The 16,750-nt window shown below is 42.0% G+C and overlaps 1 protein-coding gene across 1 annotated transcript in view; it reads left to right on the plus strand.

The window, feature by feature from the left end:
* Positions 1–318: 318 nt before the first annotated feature.
* LRP2BP (LRP2 binding protein) overlaps positions 319–16,750 on the plus strand; it is a 136,437-nt gene continuing 120,005 nt past the window's right edge. The window contains exon 1 of the mRNA XM_030192651.1: positions 319–396. The gene's annotated coding sequence lies outside the window, so the exon portion shown is untranslated. The remainder of the gene's footprint in view (positions 397–16,750) is intronic.

A 16,750-nucleotide genomic window follows, 5' to 3' on the forward strand; every position in this document is an offset into this window, starting at 1 on the left:
TCCCTACCAAATTGGAAGGTATCCTTCTCGCAAACCAGTGAATGAGGGGATCGATTGAACTACCCTGCGAAAACTGCACAAATCTGGCGATATGATGCCTTGGGGCCTATTCAGTAGTCAGATAACTTAATTGGCATGACAACGTTTCATGCGTCGCTAAACTTTAAGGCAAAACTGGTCATGCAAACATTTCTCACAATTGAACTAGCGCGAAGCGACATTGCACCACATTAAAGTTGCCAGCTCCCTGAAGTTACGTCGACTTCTTTGACAGTCACAGTCACCAAGGCATGGGGTCAGCGCGATGACAGCGTGCCTCCACGCCTTCGTACCTAGCGACGGTTGTTGAGGTCTTGTCTCTTGGCAACGAGAAGCCTTCGATCCACACTGCAAGAGGTAAACGAAAGTGAAGGCAGCGCGAGGTCTCTTGTAGCAGCCAAGGGGGTTTAGTAAACAGGAGTGGAAGTGATCCTATCTAGTCCACTGTAAGCAAGGAAGACAATTAGAACAGTTAGAACAAGGGAAGTTTCCCCTTCCCAGCGCAGCCGTCATCCCCATTCACCCAAAACTAAGCAAGCAAATCTACGAGCTGCTGCATCCACATTGTCGGAGTTTTTTTTTTTTTTTTAATTGTTGGACCATCTGTAACAAGTCTAAAGCTGTTTCAATTGGATAGGCAGTGCTTTAAAAGTTGGAGGACAAAAGTTTTTTTGTTGTTTTTTTTTTTTACTCCAGGGGCGTAGCCAGACACCCAAGTTTGGGTGGGCCTGGACCCAAGGTGGGTGGGCAGAACTCCGCCTTGTCCTACAAGTGATTTGATTTCTCTCTCTCTCGCCTGTATGCCATATGGTCTTTCAAACATCCCCTCTCCCCCGTATACCTACGAACTAACCGACTTCCGCAAACGACTAAAGACTTATCTCTTTGAGAAAATTTATTGCAAGGATCAAAACACTTGAAGTCCATACACACTAACAGAAATGCATCAATACACTTTCTTCTAAATTCTCTTACCCCGAATACTCCACCCACATATAAAATTACTTTACCTTAAGGTTTTCATGCTATTGTTCTATCGCCCTATCTTTTCCCCATTGTAACATCCCATAGTTTCTACGCTCTAAATGTTGTTTTGACTTGACTTTGTCTTCCCACAACTCCTCATAATGTAACCCATAATTGTACTGTAACACATTGTATTTCCATCATTCACAATGTATTGTAAGCCACACTGAGCTCGCAAATAGGTGGGAAAATGTGGGATACAAATGCAATAAAATAAATAAATAGCAGATTTTCACCGGCAGCAAACAGTTGTTGGGAGTTTTTGGCTGGTGGGGTTTGGGGTCCCTGCCAGCCATATTATAGGTGTGCTGCTACTTGGTGGGCCTGAACCTAAAGTGGGTGGGCCTGGGCCTACCCCAGCCCACCCTTGGCTACGCCACTGTATTGGACAGCTTTTTAATCAATTGTAAAGCTCTGCGTAGGACTGGTAGTGCTATGATTCATAGTAGTAGTATTTGAAAGCTTCCCATATGTAGATATAAATATCATGAAATAACAATTGAATATCACTAAAACAGCTTTAAAAATTATTATAGCTGGTAGAAATAACAATTTTAAACTCTGTATTTTGGGCTCATTTTTCTACACTAAAAGCTAAATAAATACACTGTATACAATACAGATGGCCAAATTTCAGTGAGGATATCCAGTTTCCTGATGGCTTCATCTTAAATGTTGTTGTGATCTGCCTTGGGAAGTCTGGTGTTTGTTATAAAGATGATGGAATATATTGAAATTAAATGGAAGTAGAATTAAACTCTCCTTTCATTGGGGCACATGGAATCACATCTTCATCTGTTTTGTAGACGTTTACCTAGGTACACAAATGGATTCTTCTGTTTGAGCATGGTTCAGGGACAAGTGGTTTATAAGTCAAAATAATCAAAATATTTTCTGTCAAACAGATATTTGTTAAAACATAACTAAATGGGCTATAAGCCCTAATGCAGTCCATTGTTGTTCTTATATTTTGTTCTTGTGATTGCTTATACTGTGCCAAAACTGGAAATACAGTGAAACAAAATAATAGAATTCAGTGACATCCAAAACTTATTTTTTATGTTTTAATTATCTTTATTAAAAGCAAAACATGTTGGCTGATAAGATTCATACAGAACAAGAAAAAAAACAGTAAACCATCCAATATAGCACAATAAAAACGTTTACAGAGAACATACCCCAAGAACCCTGCCCCTCCCATACTCCCCTCCCTCCCTATAAGCCCACCTGACTGTTTCCACCCACCAAAATAACACAACAGATGTACAGATCAGTAGGACTCAAAGCATTTCATAACAAGCACTGCCTCCACTGTATGCAAATCTCCCATGAATATTCGTCAATATCCTGACAAACCTGACTGCCTTGGGTAACTCCAGGACCAGATTATCCTAACTACCATAAGAGGCAGACATGGTTGTATAATTAACATTATAATTTTATTTGTAATTGTGTAATAATTTTGAAAATACTATTAAAAATTATATTACAATGCATGAAGTTGACTTGGTTAACTTCTGCTATATATCAACCAGTAGTAAATAATAGTAATAAACAATATTAAGTGCATTTTTATAATATACCACTGCATTCTTCAAAACAGAAGGAGCAAGTTCCCTCAAACCATCTTTCTCTTTTGATTTAGGCACAGGAAAAAGAAAAGCTTTCAAATGCTCACTGGTTTCAACCTAATACATGTTAAATGTGGGATATGAATGTCATAAATAAATAAATAAATAAATAGAAACTCTGAATGTTAAGCACCTGATTCTCATAACATGATGTCTCTGTTTTAGTGGTCCATTACCAGGAGAAAAAAAAATCTCTGCACAAATATAACACATGCTAGGGTGTCCCTGTAACCAGCCCCTCCAACTGACCACCGATTAAGATTTCTAAAAAATTACTACTCTACTTATGAAAAGTTATTCCATTATTATACTTCCTCTGTGTACATCTGTATGCTGCACAAGCTGGCATGTTTGAAAATATAAGTGAAATTAAATAGAAATGATACCAACCATAAAAACAACAACCAGGTGGATGCAGCAGCTCATAGGTTTGCTTGCTTTGTTTTGAGTGAATGAGGATGACAGCTGCGCTGGGAAGGGGAAACCTAGATTGACCTAATTGGTTTCAGCATTCTGATGTCACTTCATCTCCTATTAAATCTCCTTGGTAGCAGCAACCATTTGAGAGCTTGCGTGTGCGCGCCAGGAGGCGGGGCTACCTGGCTGTGTCTGTGTCGGAAATTGGGGCAGTGCAGTGCCGAGGAGCACAGCGCAAGCGCTGCTGTGGTTTAGGATTGAGTAGGGTGGAGGTTGTATCTCGTGCTGCATGTAGTGTTTTGCTTCTTCATTATCTCTGGGAGCAGAGGACGTGGATGCTGGAACTTGGAGGAGGGGTTGGCAGATGACCCCACTTTAAGGCCATGGTAAAGATTTTCTGCTGTGCTAGTGACTAAGCCTCAGCCTTAGTTCTTCCACTCTGGCAAATGTAATATTCCGGATAACCAGAACATGGGAATTAGTTTGGTTTGTACTCTGAGTGCCAGAAGTGAAAGGCTACCCATTTTGTGCTTATAGGCAAAAGAAAGTAGTCTGCACCCTAGTCCAGTGGCATAGCCACGGTGAGCTTTGGCCACACACCCCCTAACAACCCCCCTCCCAAACTGCAGACCCTTTTTACTGTATTTTTGCCGAAGGCCCGCCGGCCAAATAAATACAATGCTACCGCTTCCCTTCTCCTGCTGCTTCCTTCCTGCAGCAGTCAACAACATGTGTTCTCTATGGATGAGAAGATCTGGTAGCCATACAGCTGAATTACATTATGATGACGTGGCTGACCTGGTCATCTGAAAAGCTAAAGAAATTAGTTATACTTGTGCGCATGTCCCTTCTTTCCCGCTTTACCTTAGCACTTATATGGTAACATACAACGCCCCCCCCCCCCTGTCAGTTTTATTTTGTCCGCGGCTAGTGCTCTTCAGTTTGGAGAAAAGACAGCTGAGGGGAAATATGATAAAGGTCTATAAAATACTGAGTGGAATGGAATAGGTAGAAGTGAATTGCTTATTTACTGTTTCAAAAAATACTATGACTAGGGGGCACGCAATGAAGCTACAACGTAGTAAATTTAAAACAAATCAGAGAAAATATTTCTTCACTCAACGTGTAATTAAGCTCTGGAATTCGTTGCCAGAGAATGTGGTAAAAGCAGTTAGCTTATCTGGGTTTAAAAAAAGGTTTGGAAAAGTCCATAAGCCATTATTGAGATGGACTTGGGGAAAATCCACTGCTTATTTCTAGGATAAGCAGCATAAAATGTATTGCAGTGTTTTGGGATCTTGCCAGGTACTTGTAACCTGGATTAGCCACTATTGGAAACACGTTGCTGGGCTTGATGGATCTTCGGTCTGTCCCAGTATGGCAATGCTTATGTTCTTATGTTTATGCTACCCCCTGTTTACTAAGCCATGCAGCAATGCCGACACAGCCCATTCAAAGTGAATGGACTGTGTCAGAATTAGTGTGTGTGGCTTAGTAAACCGGGGGGGGGGGGGGGGGGGTTAGATTGTAACACATCAGTTGGCCACTTTCTCCTCACCTTCTTTAACAATGTTCAAGGTTAAATAATATAGATTAGAAAAGAACATTTAATTATTATTAGTTAACTTACCCCCCACTGCTTACTAAGCCACACGGCAATGCCGACACAGCCCGTTCAAAGTGAATGGGCTGTGTTGGCGCTAGCGTACCTTAGTAAGCAGGGGGGGTAAGTTAACTAATAATAATCAAATGTTCTTTTCTAATCTATATTATTTAACCTTGAACATTGTTAAAGAAGGTGAGGAGAAAGTGGCCAACTGATGTGTTACAATCTAACCCCCCCCCCCCCCCCCCCGGTTTACTAAGCCACACACTAATTAATTAAAGTATTAATTAACTTTAACACTTCCTTCAAATATATCCTTAGTAAAATTTTAGGAGACAAAAATAAATGGAAGGAAAATTTAAAATATGCAGATTACAAGACTGAAACTGATTTCAACAGTATGATATTTGCGATACACAAACAATGTTTATTTTATTTAAAATTTCTTGTATGCCACACTATCCACAAATCAAGGCAACATAGAGCAGGAAACATACATCATTTGAAAATAGAGACACATACTAAACTGCCTGTCAGGCTACATTATTCACTGAAGCATGCCAAAAAAGAAAGGTAACATTCTGAATCTCTGATTATAATCCTCATAAAAAAGCTTGTAACAAGGCATTCAACAACCTTGTGCCAGCAACCTTAAACAGCAAGTCCTAATATATATCAAGTCTAATATGTCAAAAAGACCCTTGACTACTGAGCTTGTGATGGTCTATATTTTTTCAAAGCTGCAGCAATACATAAAGAAGAATCATGTTGTACCTTAAAAATCCTGTTAAAAAAACCCGCTGTAAAACTGGCCAATTATATTACTTTAAGACAAAGCACAATATTGTGCAGGTCAGAGTTAGATCACCAAACCTGTGGCAATCTCCCCGGCACACCCTACCTCAGCTGAAGTGCTCACCGACCGGATTCTTAGCTTTATCTTATACTAATAAAAAAAAGAACTTTACTTAGAAATAAAAAGAAAGTTTATTCCAAGGAAAAGAATAAAGAATAAGTTTAGTTCCGCAACATAAGCGTAAAGCAATTCTGAAATGTAAAAGAGAAACAGGGAGGCCTATCCACCCAGTCAGCTTCCTGGCTTGGGGGCAGTACTCAGCCTCAGCCCCCCCCCCCCCCCCCCCCCATTTCTTTCCTTACACCTGCTTTTATACCTTTGTTTTAATTACATGTCATACCATACAATAGGTAATCTCAGGCAACCCATCCATCCATTGTCACCAATCATTTGTACACATATGTTTATCCTGCCCAATTACTAGAACATCTTTCCCACCCATTCCTTGCTCTAGAAGATTCTATGCCCCCCTCCTCATGCTACTTCAATAGTTTTTGTATCACGTATCCAAACTGTAGCTAAGCTATTTTTGCTGTACCGTCTGACCTTGTGGTCGGCTAGCTATATCCTGTTGTTCAGTAAGAAGACTTTTCCAACTTCCCCTTTTCCTACCTACAGATAGTATACTAACATAAGATTTAAAAGTTACAAAAAAAGATAATATAATTCCTACCTTAATCTACATACAAATATGTGTTCCCAGTATCAAGACCCAAAATTATCCTATCATGTCTAACCATTACAGCAGTAACCCACAACTGGTCACATCAGCAAAACTTATCAATAAATAAGCTCATTTGCCCAGTCACATGATATCTCTCTCTTCAAAAAGACTCTGCTTTTTTTCTATCACCCTTCTCTATCCCCCCACCATCTGCAACCTTATGTAATGCCCACTTCTCCTTTCCGGACCCAGCTCCTGTCTCACTGATCACACTATGGCAAAGGCGTGCTTGGTTCCATTCTGTTGGGGGATTTGTGTCAAAAATAGTCAGTGCACAATACTTTGCAACAGCCCTGGCCTTGCTTCACTTACTCAGTCTTGCAGAGTTCAGATCATATATTTCAGTTGGGAGGAAAAAAAATCTTACAGGTAGTCTAATATACCGTCCAGAGAGGCACTCCAAATACATACCAGACCACTGAGCTCAACTGCTCTTAAAGGCCATTTATCGATCAGACAGCTGTTACTGGACCAGTTGCTAGGCCCATCAGACACCCACAATATGTATAGAGTATAATGGCATCAGGGAGGAAAAACCCTCAGAACTCCACCTTCTCTTTAATGTTTGTGATAGGATTTCACAGCTAACCACCTCATAGGCATAAAAACCTTCCCGGGGATCCAGTGATGCTGTAAAATGATGGCATGTATTTTTACTGATATTGATCCTGATACACTAAACAGCCTTTGTGAAACTTTGGCCATAGTTGGTGGGATCCACAGTTGTTTGAACATGCTGAAATAAGATAAGTCACACACTTGTTTTAAGTTAAGGGTTGTCAGTAATGCTTGCATTGCATGGAGCTTAAATGGCTTTTTCAGAGAGGTTTTTTTATGCCGAAGAGGTGATTCCTGTGAAATGCTATCACAAATATTAAAGTGGAGTTCTGAGGCTTTTTCCTCCCTGATGCCATTGCATAATTTGCTTTGTCTTAAATTATATAATTAGTCAGTTTTATAGAGGAGTTTTTTGCAAGATTAGTTTGTCTTTTCTGTCCTCTATTTTGTTTTGTATTGATAGTGCCTTAAAAATCAACATCAAGATCTTAAATTCTAAAAGGGAGCCAGTGTAACTTCATCAGTACAGGCAAAATATAGTCAAAACAAGAAACTTTGCAAAGTGTGCTATCACATTTTGAAGGGCCCTTTTACTAAGCCACATAAGTGTCTATGCGCGCCCAACACGCACCAAAATGGAGTTACTGCCCGGCTACCATGTGGCTCTTGTGGTAATTTCATTTTTCGCGCTCGTCCAATACATGCATCTGAAAAATCATTTTTATTTTTGGACACTTGTATTGGACGCACGTCAAGTGGCATTTGATGCACGCAGGTCATTACCACCCGGTAATCGCGTGAGACTTTACTGCTAAGTCAATGGCTGGCTTTAAGGGCTCAGACCCAAAATGGACACGCAGCAATTTTCATTTTGCCGCACGTCCATTTTTGGCAAAAATTTTAAAAAGGCATTTTTTACAGGTGCACTGAAAAATGATTCCTTGCGTACCCAGAACACGCATCTACACTACCGCAGGCCATTTTTCAGTGCACCTTTGTAAAAGGGCCCCTGAGTGACTTGCAGCACTTGATGTGCAATCTGAGGAAGATCTTCAGAAAAGCACATTACAATGTTCAAATAATGGAAATACAAATCCTTGCAGAACAGTCTGAAAATTGGCAAGGCGGAAAAAATAATTTAAGTAACAGAGAGTTTCTAATTAAACAAAACAAACTCTAAATGATGCCTCTAAGATGTGGTTTTAAAGATAAGAAGAAGTCTAATGTGACTCTTAAATATTTCATTTCTCTATTAATTGGAATTAAAATCCATGTAACTGAAAAGAAGTAGGAAAATCTGAGATACTAGCAACAGATTAAAAAAAGAACCTCTTAGCAATATTTAAACTATGGGATCCGTTTTCTAAGGTGTTCTAACGGATTTAGGGCCTTTTTAACTAAACTAAGCGATGCTGAAGGAAAGGATAGTGAATTTCCTGGAAGCCAATAAGTTGCAAGATCCGAGACAACATGGTTTTACCAAAGGGAAATCGTGCCAAACGAATCTCATTGAATTCTTTGATTGGGTGACAGGAGAATTGAATCAGGGACGAGCTATAGACGTAATCTACTTAGATTTCAGCAAAGCTTTTGACACGGTTCCCCACAGGAGGCTCTTAAATAAACTGGATGGGCTGAAGATAGGACCCGAAGTGGTGAACTGGATTAGGAACTGGTTGACGGACAGAAGCCAGAGGGTGGTGGTGAATGGAATTCGCTCGGAGGAGGGAAAGGTGAGTAGTGGTATGCCTCAAGGATCGGTGCTGGGGCCGATTCTGTTCAATATATTTGTGAGGGACATTGCCGAAGGGTTAGAAGGTAAAGTTTGCCTATTTGCGGATGATACTAAGATCTGTAACAGAGTGGACACTCGGGAGGGAGTGAAAAATATGAAAAAGGATCTGAGGAAGCTAGAAGAATGGTCTAAGGTTTGGCAATTAAAATTCAATGCGAAGAAATGCAAAGTGTTGCACTTAGGGAATAGAAATCCTCGGGAGACATATGTGTTAGGCGGGGAGAATCTGATAGGTACGGACGGGGAGAGGGATCTTGGGGTGATAGTATCTGAGGATCTGAAGGCGACGAAACAGTGTGACAAGGCGGTGGCTGTAGCTAGAAGGTTGTTAGGCTGTATAGAGAGAGGTGTGACCAGCAGAAGAAAGGGGGTGTTGATGCCCCTGTATAAGTCGTTGGTGAGGCCCCACCTAGAGTATTGTGTTCAGTTTTGGAGGCCGTACCTTGCGAAGGATGTAAAAAGAATTGAAGCGGTGCAAAGAAAAGCTATGAGAATGGTATGGGATTTGCGTTCCAAGACGTATGAAGAGAGACTTGCTGACCTGAACATGTATACTCTGGAAGAAAGGAGAAACAGGGGTGATATGATACAGTCGTTCAAATATTTGAAAAGTATAAATCTGCAAACGAACCTTTTCCGGAGGTGCGAAGGCAGTAGAACGAGAGGACATGAAATGAGATTGAAGGGGGGCAGACTCAAGAAAAATGTCAGGAAGTATTTTTTCATGGAGAGAGTAGTGGATGCTTGGAATGCCCTCCCGCGGGAGGTGGTGGAAATGAAAACGGTAACAGAATTCAAACACGCGTGGGATAAACATAAAGGAATCCTGTTCAGAAGGAATGGATCCTAAGGAGCTTAGCCGAGATTGGGTGGCAGAGCCGGTGGCGGGAGGCGGGGATAGTGCTGGGCAGACTTACACGGTCTGTGCCCTGAAAAGGACAGGTACAAATCAAGGTAAGGTATACACAAAAAGTAGCACATATGAGTTTATCTTGTTGGGCAGACTGGATGGACCGTGCAGGTTCTTTTTCTGCCGTCATTTACTATGTTACTATGTAAACTGCACTAGCGATTCCTGGCATGGCAAGTGCACCACAGCCCATTTATTTTGATTGGGCTGTGTCGCATTTGCTGAGCGGGAATCGCTAGCACGGTTTAGTAAAAGAGGCCCTTAGAGTGCACTAAATGCCACGCAGCCCATTGTATACCTAAGGGCTGCATGGCATTTAATGCACACTAATTCATTAGCATGCATTAAATCTGTCTGCACACCTTAGTAAAAGGACCCCTAAATTTGTTAGCAATTAACAGTTTTCACAGATTAAGCAAAGAACTAAAAAAGCAATAGAATTAGACACTGAGTGCTCCATAGGGGAAAAATATATGTGTCTGTGTGTAGGCTTCCAGTATTTTTAATAATAAAGAATGGTTAATAATGTAGTGATATCCAATTATAAATTGGGTACTCAATCAAAGCCACAGCATAGTGTATCCAAAACTGAAATCAACAGAGCTTCAATATTATATTTACATCAAAATCCAAATTGAAATTAATGCAATATTTTAAAACGTATACCCCGCCTAAACTCAACAGCTTACAAAAATACATAGCCCCACACTCTGCAATTTACTTCCAGAGGGGCTACATATAACTTGAGACTACCTCTACTTCAGGAAGCAGGTGAAAGCCTGCCTCTTCTCCATGCCTTTAATACATAGTGTGACTAACTATACACTCGTTCTGCAGCTGGACTAGCTTGCTACACACACTCCTGCTTATAATCGAACGAGAAAAACGCCCAAGTTCCGACCTAAATCGGGAGATGGACGTTTATCTCACAAAAACGAATAAAGCGGTATAATCGAAAGCCGATTTTTGGACGTTTTCAACTGCACTCCGTCGCGGATGCGGACAAAGTTGATGGGGGCGTGTCAGAGGTGTGGCGAAGGCGGAACTGGGGAGTGGTTATCTGCCGAACAAAGATGGGCGCATTTCACCGATAATGGGAAAAAAGTATGCGTTTTTAGCTAGAATTTAGGACACTTTTCCTGGACCCTGTTTTTTCACGAATAAAGCCCCAAAAAGTGCCCTAAATGACCAGATGACCACTGGAGGGAATCGGGGATGACCTCCCCTGACTCCCCCAGTGGTCACTAACCCCCTCCCACCACAAAAAAATGATGTTTCACAACTTTTTATTTTCACCCTCAAATGTCATTCATACCCAGCTCCCTGGCAGCAGTATGCAGGTCACTGGAGGAGTTGTTAGGGGGTGCAGTGGACTTCAGGCAGGTGGACCCAGGCCCATCCCCCCTACCTGTTACAATTGTGCTGCTTAATGCTTATTAGTCGTCCAACCCCCACAAACCCACTGTACCCACATGTATGTGCCCCCCTTCACCCCTTAGGGCTATAGTAATGGTGTAGGCTTGTGGGCAGTGGGTTTTGAGGGGGATTTGGGGGGGCTCAACACACAAGGGAAGGGTGCTATGCACCTGGGAGCTCTTTTACCTGTTTTTTTGGTTTTGTAAAAGTGCCCCCTAGGGTGCCCGGTTGGTGTCCTGGCATGTGAGGGGGTCCAGTGCACTACGAATCCTGGCCCCTCCCACGAACAAATGCCTTGGATTTATTCGTTTTTGAGCTGGGCGCTTTCATTTTCCATTATCACTGAAAAACAAAAACGCCCAGCTCACAAATTGTCGAATAAAACATGGACGTCTATTTTTTTCGAAATTACGGTTCGGTCCGCCCCTTCACGGACCCGTTCTCGGAGATAAACGCCCATGGAGATAGACGTTTTCGTTCAATTATGCCCCTCACTGTAACTTAGTTCCTTATCTCTTGCTTAACTTTATAAAGAACTTGCCTTGAGTTTAGCTAACCATCTAATTCTCCCAACTGACTCTGTACCACACATCTTAGGAGCCAACTTTTCAAAATGATTAGGGGTGCTGAAAATTTTTTTTTTTACAGGTGGTGCATAACCCCCTCCCCCTCTCCCCCATTTCCTCCCCCTATTCCCCTCCTCTCCCCCCTCCATTCATATCCAGCAATTCTCCTCTCTCCCCTGCCCTCTCCTCCATTCATATCCAGCAATTCTCCTCTCTCCCCTCCCCTCCCCTCTCATCCATGTCCAGCAAATTCTCCTCCCTCCCCTGCCCTCCCTTCCTTCCATCCATGTCCAACAAGTCTCATCTCTCCCCTGCCCTTTCTTCCATGTCCAGCGATTTCTCCTCCCTCCCCTCTCCTCCATGTCCAGTAACTCACCCCAAACACCACCTGCCCCTTTTCAGCCCCCCTCTCCTCCGAGTTCCAGGCCCCCCTCTCCTCCGAGTTCCAGGCCCAACTCCAGCCTGACCTCTTCTCTCACAACAGTCCTCCACCCACTCCTCGCCTTCCTGCCGCCCAGAATTTAAAACTCATCTTACCTTGGGTCCCGGCAGCAGTGAAAGGCGAGCAGGCTCGGCGCTTCAGCCTTCCCTTCTCTCTCAGCTCTGGTCCCGCCCTCATTTCCTGTTTCCGCAAGGACGGGACCAGAGCTGAGAGAGAAAGGAAGGCTGAAGTGCCGATCCTGCTTGCCTTTCACTGCTGCCGGGACCCGAGGTAAGATGAGTTTTAAATTCTGGGCGGCAGGAAGGCGAGGACGGAGGACTGTTGAGTTCGAAGGCGGGCAGGTTGGGCTGGCTGGGAACTTCCGGTGGGTTAAAATATTGGGGGTGCTCGAGCACCCCCAGCACCCACGGAGTCGGCGCCTATGCCACACATCTTGTTCCCATCATATATCTGCACTTGGTCCCTCAGCTATTTGATTAAGCTATATTGTAGAAAATCATTAGCATCATATCTGTGTTGGTTGAATGTTCTAATACATACTCATTAGGTGTATCATTAGTATTATGCTAACATTGTATTATATCTCTGGTATTTGAATTCCACTGCTGTTAAATGTGTATTTTTTTAATACTGTTTCACAGTAGTTCTATTATTAGGTTTCAAACTGCTGTTTTCAAGTTTACCTTATGTATTGTATTTATGATTATGTTTATACTTGATTATTTTTCTATGTTTATGCTGTTATAAGTTTTATGTTAAACTGTATCTGCTGTACACCGCCTTGAGTGAATCTCTTCATAAAGGCGGTTAATAAATCCCAATAAATAAACATAAAACATCAAATCTTCACCAAAGTCCAAATGTAAAATAAACAGCTTTAGAAGTAACCACTAAAATGCCTTTCATACCCATAAAGGCCTGCATAAATAAATGTCTTTTAATAATAATAATAATAAAAACTTCATTTATAACCCGCTATATCTTTAAAAGTCTAAGTGGGGAAAAATAATATACAAAATATAAAAGAACAAAATTGGAGTAACAGATCATAACAAGAACCTCCTTTAATCACTCGGGCTATAGCGTTTTGAACTACTTGTAGCACCTTCAGCATGTTACCAGTAATCCCCATTAGCAAACCATTACAGTAATCTAACAGTGGACAAACTACAGACTGGACAATTTTATGAAAGTTTTCGGCAGAAACAAGTGATCTAATACACCGTTCAATTCTTAATTTATAAAATACCTTTGCTATTATGTTTCCAACCTGTTTTTTCATAGATAATGTAGTGTCAAGTTGCACCCCCAAATTTCTAATCTGATGGACAATAGGGATATTAGCAGAGTCAATGTTTCTTAGGACAATTTACCCCTTTTGTACCAGAGAGGAAAAGAATTTGAGTTTTCGAAATATTCAGTTTCAAACGATTTTCCTCCATCCGTTGCAATATTTTTGAAAGGTAAAATCTCAATTTAACAAAAGTATCTTCAAAAGAGTTCTCAACAGGCAGTACAAACTGTCGGTAATCAGCATACTACTTGTATTGCACCCCCAACAATGTACATAAAGGTAAAAGAAAAAGATTAAATAACACCGCTGAAAGACAGGAGCCTTGTGGGACACCTGTCAAACAGTCCAGAGACACTAAAATGCAAAGGACTAGGTGGAGAGTGCATATGTTCATATACATACATATACATACACATACATATAAAATCCATACATGTATATGTATGGATTTTATGTGTATGTATATGTATGTATATGTATATGTGTATATATATATATATATATATATATATATATATGTATATATGTATGTATGTATATTTGTATATATATTATAGCATTTCTGCAATACTAATAATAATTTTTTTTATAAAAAATGTTTTTATTAATTTTTTAATTCTACATGGAATTTATGTTTATCACACATTTAACGTTCTACATTTATTTTACTTTTTGTTCTGCATGTTTGTTATATTACCATTGTTTGGTTTTATTTCATAGACTCCTGAAGAAAGGCGTCTGTAGCGCCGAAACACGGCTGTGTTGAGTCGAGTGTATATTTAAATAAAGAGATTGTTCCTATCTACGTCGCCTACTGGTGTTGCTCAAGAGCGTACTCCTCCTACTCCCCCTTTCCTCAGATTCTACTTTTCGTAGGAATTTGTGTACCTCCACCCTTGTGGTGGTTTGGCTTGCTTGGTCGCCTTGAATGCACCAACAAAGTATGCTGAAAGCGTCTCCACTGTAATCTCCTCTCCCAGTTGCTCTCCCCACCATTTAGCTAGGCTGCCAAAGGAACGCATCTGCTTATTCTCCTTCCCTATAGCGTACCAAACCGCTAGCTTGTTCGCTTCTTTTGGTATTTGGTAAAAAATCTTATCCAATTGGGAGCAGGTTGGGCCATCAGTTCTTGCAGGGGTTAATGCAGCACAATAGTGCCTCCACTGCAAAAAAGGCATGTAATCTATACGCACCAAATTCCAAGCCTCCTGCACTTGCGCAAATGTGGGGAGAGAGCCTCCGCCTAGTCCCAGGAATTGTCCTACATAGCGGTGTCCCTTGCGCGCCCATACCGTAAAACGAGTCACATCCTGTCCCGCTGGAAACTGAGGGTTGTCTATTGCAGATAGAAAAGGTGAAGGGCCCGTCGCACCCCCTAGACCTCGTCTCCACCAATCCCAAGCTTGCCGCAGCAGGCGGAGCAGAGGGTTCATACTCTCTCGTCCCCCCGTTCCGATCTGCAGAAGATTAAAAGCTGCAAATGGCAAAGAACCTGCCTCCCAGATGGATTGCGGCGCAAATCTCGAAGCCCCCGTGTGCATTTCATGAATCCATCTAAGCAAGGACGCCATGTTATACAATCGGAGATCAGGTAAATTTACTCCCCCCCTGACTCTAGACTGTGCAAGCTTAACAAAACCAATTCTGGCTCTGCGTCCCACCCTTATGAAGGATCTGATACATCCCCTGTAGCAGAGTTCATCTCTTCTTGTAATCCATAGCGGCAGCATCTGCAAGGGGTAGAGCATCTTCGGCAGCATGTCCATTTTAACTAGTGCCACCCTCCCCAGCAGCAAGAGCGGGAGCTCTCGCCATCTATTACACAATGCTTGGATAATGTTGAGTTTGTCCTGTATGTTTCGACAATATACTTCTTTCAAATCTTTATGCAAATACACTCCTAAATACTTTAGCGTTCCCGACGACCAGGCTAAAGGGAACGCTGGCATCTGCTGGCATCTACACGGGGAAGATACTGCCAAAGCTTCTGATTTGTCTAAATTGATTCTCAGTTCGGAAAAAGACCCAAATTGTGTAAGCAGCTCTATCAAGTTAGGAAGCGATGTGGTTGCCTTATCTAAATATATAAGCATGTCATCAGCAAATAGATTTATTTTAAACTCTTGTAATCCCACCTTGATACCTTGCACTTGGCTAGACTGTCTGATCTTTACAGCAAAGGGTTCGAGTGATAGCACAAAAAGCATGGGCGAAAGCGGGCACCCCTGTCTGGTGCCACGCTCCAATCCAAAAATTGGAGAGAGAGCTCCATTAATCATTATTTGGGCCGTGGGATTACTATACAAGGCTCTTATACCACCCAAGAACGCCCCCATGATACCAAATTGAGGAAGCACCCAGAACAAGTAATCCAACAGAATCTTGTCGAATGCTTTCTCCACATCCAAACTAGTATTGATAGCATCACCTGGCACAGCCCCTAATCTTTGCAGAACTGTTAACGCCCGCAGGACATTAGAGGACGCATATCTGCCTGGCACAAACCCTGCTTGGTCCTCATGTATCAGCGCTGGCAACACCTTTCCCAATCTATGGGCCTGAATATTCGCAAAGAGTTTTATGTCCTGATTAAGAAGCGATATTGGGCGATACGATCCTAACAGCTCTTCATCTCTCCCGGGCTTGGGGAGCACCACTATATGTGCATGCGTCATGTTCTTTCCCGCCTCTCCCACAGAACATAAGTGGCGACACAGCTCTTGAAAGGGAGGACTAATTTTCATACCCAGAATCTTATAAAATTCAGGTCCAAGCCCATCAGGCCCTGGCGCCTTTGCCAATTTCAGGCGCTTGATCGCCTGCCCAATCTCAACTTCTGTCAGTGGAGCATTCAGCACCTCTCTCTCTTTCTGGTATAGCTGGGGAAGAACCAACCCCTGGAAAAAGGATTCTCTCTGTACCCTATCCGTCTCCCCTTTATCATATAGTGCCTTATAAAATTTCACAAACTCCTGTTGTATCTCTGCATCAGTTGTTACCACTTTGTCCCCTGACGGCTGAATCCTAGTTATGGTCTTTTTCGCTCCCCTGCTCTTGACAAGTGCAGCCAACAATTTCCCTGCTTTATTTCCCCACCTATAAAGGTTATATTTATACATCTGAATGTCTTGCGATGCTCTCGCAGTCAAAAGATCATTTATCTGCTTGCGTGTGGCGTAATATTCTCTTTTCACCTGTTCGTCTTTAGTAAAAATGTGCTGCCCCCTTATTTTCTGTAGTCGGGTCGATAAAGCAATGAGTTGACTCTCCTTTTCCTTACGAGTTTTTGCAACATAAACCAAAATATGCCCCCTTATCACTGCCTTTCCCGCCTCCCAATAAGTGATGGGATCCACCGAATCAGGGTCATTATCCCTCAGGTAATTCTCCCACTTTTCTAGTAAGTAAAAGCGGAACTCACAATCTAAATATAGTGTAGGGTTCATACGCCACACTGGCTTCTCTTTTTT

The sequence above is a fragment of the Microcaecilia unicolor genome, chromosome 2, assembly GCF_901765095.1.
Source record: "Microcaecilia unicolor chromosome 2, aMicUni1.1, whole genome shotgun sequence".
In the NCBI taxonomy this organism is placed as follows: domain Eukaryota; kingdom Metazoa; phylum Chordata; class Amphibia; order Gymnophiona; family Siphonopidae; genus Microcaecilia; species Microcaecilia unicolor.